This window comes from Balaenoptera borealis, assembly GCF_965194805.1.
Source record: "Balaenoptera borealis genome assembly, chromosome: 4".
Classification (NCBI taxonomy): domain Eukaryota; kingdom Metazoa; phylum Chordata; class Mammalia; order Artiodactyla; family Balaenopteridae; genus Balaenoptera; species Balaenoptera borealis.
This window is the reverse complement of record NC_138861.1, coordinates 122,438,019-122,453,860: the sequence shown is the minus strand read 5'-3', so window position 1 is coordinate 122,453,860 and position 15,842 is coordinate 122,438,019. Positions and strand designations below refer to the sequence as shown.

Below are 15,842 nucleotides of genomic sequence, written 5' to 3'. Positions count from 1 at the left end.
GGAACTACTGAGATAGCTGGACTCAGGAAAGGACTAAATTTGTAAAAATTTTCTTGAGGACATGTTATTTAAATTGCTTTCTTCGCTGACTGCTTCAAAGATCTTCATAAATATGTCAAGATACTTTATTTATTTATTGTCAAATTCCTTGATTTAGGAGACTCTTGGCAACTAGTCAGTGAATTTAATAGTTCAGTAGTTATGGGATGCTTCTGGATTAGTGGACATTTTATGATTCAGCCTAGCACATAGGGTTTGTAAAACTTCTTAACATTTATTTGCTAAGTGTCTTTTATTTATTCAAAATGTACATTTATTAGTAACTTAGTATGTGCCATGAACACTTTGACTACATGTTTGGGTTAGAAATGAAGGCCAAGAAGATAGATTTATGTTCTCATGAAGCTTAAAATTGTGTGTGTGTAATAGGAGGGGGAATACAGATCAATAAAATACACATGGAATTACAGTGTAATGTGATGACAAGAGCCTAGGGGAAGAGCAGGTTGCTAGGTACCAAGCCCATCCTCTAGGGTCAGAGAAGGCTAACTTCTCAGGGGAAGAGAGGGAGTTAGCCAGGCAAAGAAGACATGGAGGAGGTAGGGAGATGATCCACATAAGGTCAGGAACTTCAGGATGCCTGAAATATGTGCACAACTAAGTAAGAAATGATTTTTTTGTCAATGAAATTTCCACTCTCAGGGGCAACAATATTTGCAGTAATATTGACAATGATACTGACAACAATTATGGTGACTTTTAGAACTAATGGCAGCATTTACTGAATGTTTTTTATGTGCCAGATGCTATGCTAAGTATGTAATATGTATCTTTTTATTTAATCCTCACAATAGCCGTATGAGGCAGGTACTGATATTTTATCTCTTAGGGAGATTCAGGGTCAGAGAGCTTAGGAAGCAGGCCTAACATGCTGAAAAACTGTGGAGCCTGGACCCAGGCAGGTCCCTCTCATTCTAGAGCCCATTTCTCTTAATTACTATGGCTAAGGTCGGTCCGGATCTGAAAATTAATAAAGCAACTTCAAGCACAAAATTCACTCCCAATTAACAGCTTATGGTTGAAAAATTGTAATTTTAAAAATCACAAAATATAGATTCTTTTCAAGTGTGTTTTCTCTCAGTCGGACAATTCTGTCACATTATAATGAATAAATAATGAGTTGATTTCAAATACTAAATGTAAACACGTTAAATAATACAAAACATGCATGAACACAATACACGGTTTTCGAGTCTAAGGAAAAATTAACAAGACTAAATACATCGAGTTTGAATGATTATTGCTGTATCTTATGGCTAAAGAAAAACTAATATATTGTCGCAGGTTTTTTAGAGAAGTCTCTCTGAACTGCAGTTATTTGAAACGAGCCCGATACTAAAAGGCCACGCGTGGTGTTATTTTCAGCATTATAGGCAACCCTTGGCTTCTGTGTGTTTGACATCTCAAATCCCATATTAAGTTCCTCACTGTGATCCAGCTTGGTCCGTTTACCAAATCTAAATCTCTGGAAAATTTGTTCCTGCAGAAGGTCTAGAAAAGATGATTTATTTTGATGCTGCACATTTGTCATTCACCTCCACCTTCCCTTCCTAGGGTCTCGCCAAGGTTTCCATCATCAGGTCTGACACCACTGGGAATATCCTTTCTCGTTGGTTGCCTGTTCACTTTCTTTCTGTCCTTTCTATTAACTCCTTTATCTCTATTCATAATTCTGGTTTATCATTTGTCCTTTTATACACATATCTCTGGCTTCGATCTTTGCAATTCCATCTCCTTTCACCTCATTTTCCTCTTGTCTCCCCTTCATTTCAACCTTTCACTTTGAGGTTCACTTTTGGAAAGTAATGATATATACAGATTTGCAGCCTGGTGTTATCTAATTCCTTGCCTCTTTCCCTTCTTTGCATAGTCTGACTAAGTTGGACTGATTCACAACTCTGTCCTCTTTTTTCTCCCCTCCTGAGCTGTATTATCTCTTGTGTGGTATTACTGCTTTGGAGGAGGCTGAAAGATTGCCAAGTGACTCCGAAGACCCAATCGGTGGTCTTTTGTTTCTTAGCACCTGAGAGACAGTATTTAAATTTCATGAGGTGTGAGGTCTTATTTTGGATACTGCGCATCTCCTTTGGCCTAGAAAACCTCTCTGGGAAAGCAGACATTGAGATGTTCAAACTACGCAATGCTGAATGTTCCCTCCTTAACTTTCTTATCTTTGTACATCTCAAACAAGTCTGCCAATTTAGACATGTGGTTACTGAAAATGATGTATAGCATTCCTATGTTAAAAAATTAAAATTTTTCTTCATAAAATAATCTGTGATCATTAAAAAGAGTAAAAGAAAAAATAGGAAGAAATTTCTGTAGTCTCCAGTGCAACCATTGTTAATATATTTTTAGTGTTTCATTTTTTATTTGCTTCAGAGTTCTAAAAATTCTGTTTTTTAACTCAACTATACTTCAATAAAATTTTTAAAAATTATGTTTTTAAAAAATTTTTGGTTTGTGACTATTGCATAATTGTAAATATTGTATATATAATTTTATATCTTTTACCTCCACTTAGGATAATGACTGTTTTTCTTTCATGTTTACCAAAGTCTCTAGAATCATAATTTTAAAAAAACCTGCATAACTGCATAATATTTCATGACGTTCTGGCCTAGAGTATAATTTATTCAATCATTTACCTATTGTTCCATACTCCCTACTTTTTAATGTGTGAGATTTCACTGCTCTATGTGCTCAATTTGACCAGCTTTCTTTCATCCTTCATGGACCCTCAGTCACTGCATCGGAGTCCTATGGGAGTGATGACTCAGGAAGTACAAGGAATGAAACAATTAAAAAAAAAAAAACTTGGGCTTCCTTGGTGGCGCAGTGGTTGAGAGTCTGCCTGCCGGTGCAGGGGACACGGGTTCGGACCCTGGTCTGGGAAGATCCCACATGCCGCGGAGCAACTGCGCCCGTGAGCCACAACTACTGAGCCTGCGCGTCTGGAGCCTGTGCTCCCCCACAAGAAAGGCCACAATAGTGAGAGGCCCGCGCACCGCGATGAAGAGTGGCCCCCACTTGCCGCAATTAGAGGAAGCCCTCGCACAGAAACAAAGACCCAACACAGCCAAAAATAAATAAATAAATTAATTAATTTAAAAAACTTTAAAAAAAAATCAAAAAACGACATAAAAAAGTAAAATTGAGAATTAAAAAAAAAAAACAAAAACTTAGCTGTTACGAGCTTCCTCCCACTGATATCTGTTATGACCTGGGACCAAAAACAAACTGTGAGAAAGCCGAGGATTAACTATGATGAGAAATAGTGGAGTAAAACAGTTAACATTTCTGGAAAGGAAAAATACAGACCAACAGCCACAAATCTGAGAGAAAAGTTACTGACATTCCACTCCATATGAATAAGGAATGTTACATTGGTACCAAGAGGGTGTTCTTTGAAAGGATAGAGTAGTATAAAATCGCTAGAGGGAGTCCGATTTTACATGTGTGTGAGTTACGACTGCAAGTAACAGAAAACAAAATTAAACTAGCTTAAACAAACAAATAAATATTATTAGCTCCCCTGCTCAAAAATTCAGAGGAGGCTAGCTTCAGGCTGGCTTAATCCAGTGGCTCTGGCTGGTTCTCCGAAGTTTGCTCAGCTGTACTTTCCTCTGTGTATTGGCTTCATCTTCAGGCAGGCTTCCTTCACGGAGGCAAAATGACTGTAGCTACTTTAAGCTTCACAGCTCTGTTTCATGACTTTCAGAGGGAGTGAGAACTATTTTTCTGGTGATTTTTTATTGAGTGAGAAAACTTAGTTCCCAGGAATTCTATGTAAATCTTTCTTTGTATTTCCTTGGTCTAAATTAGATCATATGTCCATTCCTGAACTAATCCTTGTGGCAAGGGCAGTGCCCGGTGCTGACTGGCTTATGTCTGTATTCCTGACCCATTCACTGTGGCAGACTTGTTGTGATTACCTTTTTACCTGTTGGGTTCACTCGTGGAGCTCAAGATGTGGTACTTGTGCCTTTATGCATTTGGCCTTATGGGGTAGAGATGGATGCATGAAGGAAAACTGGACCATTATTAGGAAAGGGAAAAATGGGAATGGATGTAATACAGATTTAACCCATGATAATTGCCTGTCTGGAACTTGTGTTTAGTTTAGGGCTTGATCACTTGCAAAATGCTAGAAACTTAGAAAATGTCCACATGAAGAGAAAAGATAATAAATCCTGTGTGAGATATAATTATGATAAAAAACTGATGTTATTAAATTTTGGAGAAGAGGTGGTTAAGGGAATATTTTATGGTATGTGGTTCTGGAGACATGTTTTCTGGGTTTTCAATTCTCACCTCCCTAACTAGCTTTGTGATCTTGGGCAAGTTACTTCATCTCCATGTGCTTTAGCTTCCTCATCTGTAAAGCGGGATCCTGAAATATCTACTGCATAGGGTTGTTGCGAGGGCTAAAGGGGCTAATACATGCAAAGCTTTTATATCAGAGCCTTGCTCACAATAGCACTTGATAAATGCTTATTCTGAATCAAATTCATAATATACTCTGATCAAAATTCCCTCACTGTCCATTTTGTTTATCAGTTATTCATATCATATTTCCATAGAAAATTATTTGAAAGCATTAGTTTTTTCCATGATGTGATATAGAATTATTTTTTTTGAAATATCTAGGAAATGCACATAGAAAAGTGACATATATTTTACTTTGCTCAGTGTGTGTGTGTGTGTGTGTGTGTGTGAGAGAGAGAGAGAGAGACATGGTATATGCTGATGAGGTTTGTCAACACTCAAACTTTATTCATTTTTAAGTCCTTTTTACATTACAAAAATAATATATATATACTAACTGTTGTCATCCACTCTGCAGAGATGAACCCAACCCCAAATTTGATTCTGATGTTGAGACAGATGCTGCCACACATGCACCAAGAGGGTATGAAAAAATTTATTGCTAACAAAATGAGCATTCTGCAAAGAGCAGGTCCAGAGATAGCTTGAAAGAGTAGGAAAAGGAGACTGGCTCAGTCTTTACTGTAGTTTGGGAATGGGTCTAGGGTTTGGGTTCCTGTATAAAGACCAGGGACTCTGTGGTTTGAAATTCCCACCGGTACCAAAGGAGGGAAAACCTAGGATTTCTCACCAGCTTGCCTAACTGAGGGACAGAAAGGGATGGGTGGTGATGGGCCTTGAAAGCTATCAGCAGTCAAAAATCATGAATGGAATTAGACCCTTTATTACAACCATAGTAAATATGAAATATGAAAGATATAGAAATCATAATGGAGAAATGAAAGTCTTTGGTGATCGTCTAATCCAGATACATTTACATGCATATTTTCTGTCTGCATCATTCTCTATTTAGATTATTCCTGGCAATTTTAACATCCTAGAACATGATCTTTTTTAGCCACTCTTTAGCCATTATGAATCATCTTAAGCCTCACATTGTGTTTACTGAACCAAGGCAAAAGGCTAGTTGGGCTGTAAATCTTCTGGAAAAATCAAATTGTCTTATGGGCTTTCCTCTTTTAAATTTCAAGTCATTTAAGATTGTCCATAATAATGCTTAACGGATAATATAAATTTCAGTGAATTAACCAAATGACCATATAACTTCTGTTCATGTCATGTTGGTCTGGAGCTAGAGAATCAACATCAGTCAGCCAGACTAAACCCATACTTAAATGATCTAAAGTGTTTGTCTTTTTTTTAACTTTATTGATTGCCCATTTTTAGACTTATTAATTGTGTTTCATGTTTCCATCTTTGTTTGGTACTTTTTTTTTTTTTTTTTGACTGGGCTGAACCTGGGTCAGATTGACTCTAGAGGACTCTAAATATAGTCTAGTTTTAACAAAGAACTTTTTTTCCTTTTCATATAACTATTATATAGTTTAAAAGTGTAAAAATATAAACTCTATGGACATACATTCTAGCCACAGCCCTAGCATGCTTGCAATAATCAGATGAAGCTTATAATCATGCCATTTAAGGAAAATTCTGCCATAAAATTATATTCACTCATTTATTAATCATTCATGATATGTTGTTGGTTGCCTAGAACACAATGGCGACTAATATATAGTCCCTGATTTAAGGAACTTTCACTCTAGTAGGAGTAGCAGACAATTAAACAGTCAAATGCAATGGAGTATGATAAACATTAGGATAGAACAAACCAGAACCAGACTATTAAGTTTGCTGTAGGACTCATCAGTTGATAGCACTCACTTTTCTTTTAGGTGTGTGACCTTGGGCTTTTCTTAACCTCTGTGAGTCTTAGTTTTCTCATCTGTTATATATGTCTGATTATACCTGATTCATAATTTTTTTTGGTAAGGACTAAATGAAAAAAATATGCAGAGTACCTAGCACAATGCTTGTGTATAGTAAGTGCTTGGTGAACAGTAGATATCATTAGTAGTACTCAAAGTCATGATTGTTGTACCACTATTCATCTTAAAAAGGCTTTAGGAATATGATCTTAAAATTGGTAAGGGTGAAACAGAATTTAATTATGATTTGATTATGTCACTGACTCCCTTACTCCAAGCTTTTGAGTGGTTTCTTTTTTCTTGTATAATAGAGGCCATATTATTTTTCTTGCATTTGGAGGCTCTCAGCAATTTATCTCTTAACCTCGCTTTTTCAGTAGGCCTTTTACGCGCCTCTTCAGCTATTACTTAAAGCATAATCTATACTTCCCTGCTTCTCTTCCTCCACTCTTAGTCTATAATAATAGAAACTAATATTTATTAGTACTATGTAACAGGAACTGGGTAAAGTACTTTACGTGAATCGTCTTATTTAATACTCATAGCATCCGTATGATGTACTCTTATATTATCCCCATTCACCAATGAGAAACTGGACCAAGTCATAGAGCTAGTAAGAGAGAGCACCAGAACTCTGACCATCACTTTGTATTGCCAGTTCCTAACCATTGCGCTCTTCTGCCTTCACCCAATCTGCCTGATGAGATCCATTCATCCTTCATGGCATCTGTGCCACTTCAACTTCTGTAGAGTTCTCCAGCTGTCTTAAAAAATTAACCTTTTCATCCCACATGTATCTAGAACTTAAGTTTAAACCTCTATTACAGTGGTCACCTCATTCTACTTTCTATTTCTGTTCTTCATGTAAATACCCCCTGAATGGAGTTACAGACAACCTAAGAGTGGGTGCTAGGTCTTAATTGGCTTTGTGTTCCTTGGAGGACTACACGATATGCTTTACACTTCAAAGACAATCAGTGGATGTTTTTGGAGTTATAATTCAGTTACCCTAAGCTGTTTATCTGAGCTCTGAAAATATTTTATTATCCATATTAAAGTACGTTTAATATTAGAGTGTGAACTCAGAGAGCAAAAGAAAATGTTAGAATTTAAAGAGGATTATGGTAACTTTTGTTTTTAAACACTTCCACTCAATAAAAAATGTGTTCACAAGGTGGTTAGTGATGCAAGGGCCATACAGGTTTTAACAGTACTGTTCTAGTTTCAGTAGTCCATACTTAGACAATTATTTTCTTCATGCTAAACTAGACTACAGTGTTAGATGGTAAGTTCTGAGAGGCATAGGCATACTTGACCTAATTACCAAGAATCCCCAGTTCCTAGAACTGTGCTTGGATGCAGTAAGCTCTCAATTCATATTTATGTGGTTGACATTAGTGAAATGTTGAGCCAACTTAAAGCTTTTGAGAAGCAAATGGGCTATCAGTAAATCAGATGATAAGTCAAACAAGGATATAATTCCAAAGACTCCATTGCTTAAAATGTGCCATTTAACTGGCAACTTTTCTTTCTTTTTATATTGTTCATTCCAAGCTGGCATGTTAGATTATTATAATTCAAAACGTATATATTCAGTTTTGTTTCTGTGCTATTGTCAAATGTACAGCAAACCAAAATGGAATATATTCATTTATCTGCAAGATTGCAATAACTCTAATTCTATGACTGTACCTTTTTCTTTGCCCGCCTCCTATCTATAATCTGGAGCTGGCCTCTCAGTGTAAATCCTTATCTGAAGCCTGCACTTCACCACCACCTTCCTTTGGAGTGAGCGTGGCAGCACCATTTCTAGTTGTGGAACTGACAGAATCCTGAGCGATAACCAGATGCATCAGTTACTTCCCATCATTTATAAAAATAGGCTTTGGGGAAGAACTTTGCCAGGGGCTCAAAATTACAGTGTGAGGGCACAAGAGTACTGGGTCATTTTAATGTATTTCCTAATGGAAAACATCTTTGTTGGATTTATAAGTAGCATGATTTTCTTTGACAATACAATACGGCTATGATTCCAGATAACAATTGGCCTGATGGAGTAACCACTGTTAGCTGCTGGCTGGGGAAGGTTTCACCACCTGTCTCAAGTGAAGGTGGGAGGAGAAAGGATGGGAGGCTAGTGAATAAAAAAAGAGCCAGAAAGATGAATTTCTGGTCTAAGAATCCCTGCTTTGTTTTTCCTTGTTATGTTGAGGTTTTTGTGAATGTTCATAAATAAGCACAATTGCTAAAACATTTCACAAAGAGGAGTAATGCAATGAGTTCATTGGAAACCCCAGGAAATATGAAATGGTAAAAGGATTTCTCTCCTCGCCCTTTTAATTTGGTATGTGCTTCCCTGGCAGGTGGCCACATACTGCCAAGCACAGCCTCTTTGAAACCGTCTTGTGGGAGCTTATGGGTCTTGAGTTTTCTGCTGGACATAGTCACAGGAGCCAGAAGAAGTGAAAATAGAACTCTTTCTAAGTCACTGGAAGCCCCCTAGCAGTCCCTGGTAATAAATGGGACACAGCAACACTAGAAAATGGATTTCTTTTTAAGGCAAACACTCTAGGAGTCATTAAAAGTTTCCATTTTCAAGCACTGTCATAAAGTGACTTTTGTTTCGTGCAGAACATATATGAACTATACCTATATTTTCATCAGGTATATTAAGGTTATGTTAGATATTCACATTTTGCAGCACTTAGAAAAGTCATTTCTTTTACTCAGTGCTCTGCAATCACAAGGCTACTTCTCACACCAGAGAATTTGTGATGGAAAACTGCCCTCTAAGATTTTAAGACTTAATCGTTTAATTAAGACCAACATAGTCTATTCAGGCTGGAGTTAATGGATTCAGACCGCATAGATTTCCTGATGCTTTTTAATCTTCTTGTTTGTTTAGCTCATTTCTGATTTCCTTTTCTTTTTCTTTGTGCTCACAGAGTGCCCATACCCATAGGCAACTTATTGGGAGAAGATGGTCCTATGAAAATGATTCTGAACATTAGCTTATGTGCTATCCTTCTTTGAACATGAACCTTAAAGATTTTAGTTTTCTTTCCTTTTTATTTTATTTATTTTTTGATTTTTGGTGTTGTGTTCCCTTTAACAGAGACATGTCCCACTGACCTTAGCTTACATATTCCTCCACCCCCACTCCATCCCTCGACACCTCCTTCACCCCATGGAGTCTGCTGCCTCTATCATCTTTCTGTGGTGCTGAATGTATATAGCTTTGAAACACTTTGGAATGAAAGGTGCTATGAAATTGTAAAGTGTTTTTATCACAGAGTTCTGCCAATATGTCTCGATCCTGACGGGCAACACCTCTGCTATTTCAGTGTTGTGACGGGGACACACAGCTGGTCCCGAGAAGGCACCGTACTCAGACAAGCATGTGAGATTGCATTTGTCCTTGGGGGAGAGCCCTAAGCGTTAGAGCATCTACCATGTTAGATGATTGTGGGCAATGCCTGGATGGAAGGTTAGTGCCTTGCTACTTAAAGTGTGGTCTGTAGCATCTTCTAGGAACTTATTAGATATGCAGGACCTGTGGCCTTGCCTCAGACCTCCTGAATCAGAATCTGCATTTTAACATGATCTTTAGATTATTTGTATCTGTCCTGCATTCCTGATTCTGGTAACCATGCCTCCCCACCCCTTCTTAAAGGAACTTCTTCTTTCTCTTTCTACTCAGGTGATTCTGGTGGGGTTGCAAGACATAGGGCCCTGACTTTTTGGCCATAGATGTGCTCACGTAATTCAAGTCTGGACATTTAAGCTACAACAGTTGGTCCCAGGGTGGCCACATGGGCTACACGGCCCAAACTGGGCCAGTCAGGTCCTACCCTGTGTTTCTTTACCCTGAAATTGGAGGGAGAAGGCTTTTCTCTCTCGAGTCATGAACCTGGAAAGAGGTAAACTTGGAACTGTCAATGGCTATTTTTCCAGTAGACTGGAGAATACCTGTGTACCATATATGAGAAAGAGACTAACATCCAAAGAAAAGCAGAGGCAAGAGATGGGGATCTGGTGCCTGATCCCTGCAGTGGTTTGGTTATATGAACTCATAAAATGTCCTTTCTGCTTTGCCTAGTTGGAGTTAGGTTTCTGTCCCTCACAAAGGAAGCAAAGATTCTTCATTACATCCATAGACATAAGAAAAGGGGGATTAATGTGAGAGGATTAAGCTTGCAAGTTCAAGTACTAGCTTACCACACAAGAAAACTCAAAGCAAATTCTGTGATCTAACATTTTACAGGCTTAAATCCTCTAGCATTCTTTCTTTATATATAAGAAAAAAATCTTACAAGATTTTTGAAAGTTTTAAGTGAAAGAATGAATATGAAACACCTAATATGGTGACTGACATATGGCAGATGTTCAATACATGTTATCTACTATCATTTGTTGTTGTTATTATTTTTAATATTATTAGCAGTAGTACTGATGCCAAAAACTCAGCCTCTGGTGCCAAATAAAATCTTGGAGACAGAGTTTTGGGTGAAGTAGAAAAGAATAGCTTTATTTCTTTGCCAGGCAAAGGGGGAAGCAGGTTCATGCCTCTCAAAAACTGTGTCCCAACCTGGGAGGATTTGGTGAGGAGTTTTATAGCAGTGGTTCAAGGGCAGAGTTGCTGATAAGGATTAGGGTGTGTGCAGGGCCTGCACACCTTTAACCTGGCCTCAGGTGGTCTCTTGATGAGCTTCTCTGATTATCAAACTGTGATCTTCTCTGAAATGAAGAATGCTAACATCTTCCATTTGTTGGGGGTTTTAGTTCTGTAAAGAGCTCAAGGATACTGTTATGTGTATCCCCTGAGGCAGAACCAAGACCCTGCCCCAAGGCTGCACTATTGTTTCTTGACTGCCCCTCCCTTGTCTCTGCATCCCCTCCCTTCCCTGATTAGCAACTGTTTAGAATCTGCCTTTTGGAACTCAGGGAAGGTCAAAGAGGCTGAAGTCTATTCCCTACAAACAAGAAATGGGGGACACAATAAGGCTTCCATGGCTAGGAGCCCCACAGTGTCCTGCTCAGTTTCACTACTGCCTCATATAGATCCTTTAATGGGGCAGACTCTGTCTAGGACAGGAATCTGAATGTGACTTTACCCTTCTGAGTCTAATGCAAATTCAACTAGGTCTTTTTTTTTTTTCTTGTGGACCTAATTTTCTCTGAGATGAGAAGAATAACCAAAGATACTCAGGCTGGGTAGGAGCTCTAGGTGCATAAAGGGTTAGAGAAAGCAGAAAGGGCTAGAGGTCCCCATGCAATGAGGCTTCTTTCCCAACAGACATTATCTCAACTCCAGTGGCCACCACCACTAAGAGTGGCAGTTCCCTTTGGGTTCTCCTCTTCTAGGTCAGCTCTCTTCCTCTGTAGAGCACAGGGGCTGTGGATGTAAAAGCAACTCCCAACTAGAGCTCACAGTGACTCCTTCCTTGGTGTCATTGACCCCCTAGGAACATTCTCAAGTATTCTTTATTTCCATAGTTGGAAACCTCAAGGTATTTTTCTAGAATGCTGCTCACAAAGGAATCCTCCTTGATTGTTGGGTTATCAGATGTTCAAAGCAGCAAATCCTTTGAGGAAATTGTTCAAAGCTGTCTAGTCTTGCCTTGGGCGAATAGGCTTTGTGACACCATATTTCTGATTGTCACTTTAATTCTCTCTATGTTTCCTTCAGGCAGGCGTAAACATGCTGACTCTTTGGCTTAAGTTGGACACATCTTCCCGAAGGTGTTCTCTCAGGCTGCTGTAGGGTAGGGTTTATCATTGCCTTCAGCCAAAGTTTGAGCTCAGGTATTTGAACACTTGCCAATAGCCCCAAATGCCTCTGTATGTGTTCCTTCATAGGGTAATGGTGGAAACTTGGTAAATCAAATTAGTATCTAGAGAAGATATTAGGTAAATTTTGATGCTTATTTTGTGCTGTACTTTCCTCTGTTATAGAATACAAATGGTTTTAAAAATAATGATTCTAAGGAAAATAGAAAAACATCTTCTGAATCAATAAAAACTAATTAAAATTTGCTTAGAATAGTTTTATTATTGTGTGTTTATGATTATGTGATTGATAACCTCTGTATGGGCAATGGAAATTCTTTCTTTTAAATTTTACACACATTTGTTGATTGACTAGTTTATCTGAGGCCCAGCGCTATAGGAGATAGACACTTGAATGACTTGATTCTTGCCTCCAGATGTTTAAAACTTTGAAATATTTTGCCATCTAACCAAGTCAGATCAGAGAAATCTTATTCTAGTAAGATTGGAATGTGCGTTCCACTTGAGTTTCCTGCACTAGAAGTTGTCTCCAGGACACAGCATTTAGACAGTGTTGTTGAGATCATCCGGATGGTATACATGACTAAACTCAATTAAGGCCTCTATATAAACTTCTAAGATTCTGGTGGACAGGTGTGGAGATGTCTTGCCAATGCGCAAGATAAGCCTTGTAAGTAAGTTCCCTTGCTTATTAAACCTGCCACCTCCCAATCTTAAGTGGTCTGCCTTTTTCTTGGTCTTTCCTTGCCCTTCATGTACAAGGGCTAATCTTAGATTTCACCTGGAAAATCCCAAGTTTGCAAACCAACAACCTACTCCTATGATGCTGGAGTAGCAGTATAATAGATATTTATAAAGACTTTTAGATAATACTCTTTGGACTTACTATTTCCTCTCCTGTCATTAGCATTCTGGGGACCTATGACATATATAGCTTTATTTGTACTATGTTTCTTTTCAACTCTGAGTACAACTTGGGAATTGTAAAATTGATGAGAGAGCCATTTTCTCTACAGGTATTTGATATAGTAGATAAAATGCAAGTGGTGTGTGAGTAGTACACATGTTAACTCATTATTAACCAAAATGGATGGAGACAGAACACGATATAGTAGAGTGTTTCTCGAACTTTTTTTTTTCATTATTGTACTCCTAAGTAGAAAAATGAAATTAAATTTAAATTTTATCCAGTGAGAGAAATTAAAGAATAAGATTGTGTCAGCAGAGTTGAACTTTGGAGGACCACAGATCATTGTAATATCTAAGAATTTTTTGACCTTCAAGAACTAATTTTCACTTCCTTGGAGGTGATATAGCTTCCAGTGAAACTGTTTGGCATAGTGGAAAGAACAGGTCTTTTATTGTCAAACAGACTTGGGTTCAAATACCAGCTCCACCATTTATTAATTGGTGGCTTTGGGTAAACAATCTAGACTTTCTGATCTTCAGTTTCCCCATCTATGAAGTAAGTATAATAATACCTACCTTGCAGGAATGCTGTGAGGCTTAAATATGTTGGTAAAGTTCTCAGCATTTTAATATGTTGTAACGATTACTAGTAAGGTTAATTATTCTGAATGTCATTCTCTGATCTTGTCAGATAATAATGGGATGCAGTAATTATTTATCTAATGCCCACATGGTGGTATGTTAATCAATATTCTTATAAACCAGTGATTCCCAAACTTGGTTGCACATTAAATCATCTAAGGATATTTAAAAATTCCCAGGCTCAGACCACACTGGGACCAATTAATTTGCAATCTCTGGTGGTGGAACATAGGCATCGGTATTTTTTGAAACTCCTAGGTGATTCCAGTGTGAAGACAAGTTTGAGAATACCTGCTCTGAGCATTCAGTCTAAAGTCTGAAGATAGCTAGATAGCTGTAGCAATTCACCTCAAGGACATGTTACCTGAGATTTTTTTTTTTTAAATATATTTATTTATTTATTTATTTATTTTTGGCTGCATCAGGCCTTCATTGCTGCTCATGGGCTTTCTCAAGTTGTGGTGAGCGGGGGCTACTCTTCATTGTGATACGTGAGCTTCTCATTGCGGTGGCTTCTCTTATTGTGGAGCACAGGCTCTAGGCGCGCAGGCTTCAGTAGTTGTGGCGCACGGGCTTAGTTGCTCTGCGGCATGTGGGATCTTCCCAGACCAGGGCTCGAACCCGTGTCCCCTGCCTTGGCAGGCGGATTCTTGACTGCTGTGCCACCAGGGAAGCCCCGTTACCTGAGATTTAAAAGTAAAATATCATAGACTAGTTGAAGGAATAGCAGTTGTTTTGGATTATTCCAGCACTGAATAAATTGCTTTTAGAGGGAAGCCTTTATAAAATTAAATAAAGATATCTTTTAATAACATATGACTTTAAAATAGGTAATTTTCAGTTTCAGAGCACCATGATAAACAAGCATACTGGGTTTACAGACTTTGTGGCATGTGGTATTTCTCTTTGTGAAGGGAAAGGCATATTTTCCAACTTGAGGCATACCAGAGCCTAGACAACATGTCACAGCTGAGAAGTAGCTTATGATCTGTCCTTTTATTGAAAGACATGTTACATGTCACAGAAGACTGTGGCTTAACTGTAACTAATTGGCCTTGACCAGGTGAAGGAAAATTTTCCATTTTAATAAGAGTAGAAATACATGCTGTATTTTGCATGTCACATACAACATGAGAAACTATTCTTAACTGTTTATTCTTAGTGTTCTATGATTTGGTTTCCAGAGTTTCAGTCAGAGATACTTGTCCATGGAGTGATAATCTAATTCCATCAGTGGGCTGGTGCTCTGTCAACAGAGGAATGTCGGGAGGATCTATTACAGAATGGACATCCAAGATGAGGTATGTGGCAGACAAAAATGTCTGTGAGGACACCCTGCAGAGTCTTCATTATAGACGACATGCTTGTCCATATAAGGGAGAAACAGCTTTAAACTCAGGCCTCCAAAGATGAATTGACAGAATAAGATGAATAAGATATAATTTCAGAGATATAAGAATACATAAGAGAAACAAGATATATTTTGATAAGTAGCATATTAGACAAACTCTTCTCTAAGATAGAAAATACTTCATCATTAAACAAAATCTGATGTCTTGATTAATTTTCTGGTACATATCATGTTGATATTTTGATGGAATTTAGGGATTGCTCATGGGTTAGAACTGAAAGGGAACCCTTTACAACTGACTAGCAGAGCTGGTGTGAGAATTGAACAAGAGGTCCTGACCCAAGATACTACAGGAAGGGTTGGAGAGAATCGTATAAATAATTTTCTGTTTATTGATAGATCTATGACAATGCTATCACTGCCTTCCAGGTAGCAACTCAGTTTAAAAATGATTCAGTGAAAGTTTCTGGTATATTACAAATGCATGTTTACCAACCAAATGCAAAAAAGCCTTATTAATAGGGGTGAGAATTAGTTTGAATAAGAGGGAAGCATTTTCAGTACTTGAGAAATTATGATTTCATGAAATTAAAAATCTGATTTTAGTGTATGCAAAATGGGCAGTTTAAATAAAGGTCAATTTTCTAACCAGATCAATTACTTCTGATAAATATAAGTATAAAATATTCTGAATAAAAACTATTCACTTTGGGTTTAGGGACAAAAGCTGAACATAGAAAACATAAATCACTATTATGCTCTCTTAATTTATTCTTTCTCTACTTGTTTTGCAATTACACCCTTATTTTAATTTATGTTTCTAACATTTACATTGA

General features: G+C 37.8%; 1 protein-coding gene across 1 annotated transcript in view; it reads left to right on the top strand.

Annotated features, from left to right (window-relative positions):
* The window catches only part of LOC309627594 (uncharacterized protein), a 694,978-nt gene that overhangs the window by 260,366 nt on the left and 418,770 nt on the right, over positions 1-15,842 (top strand). The gene's annotated exons all lie outside the window — the stretch shown is intronic.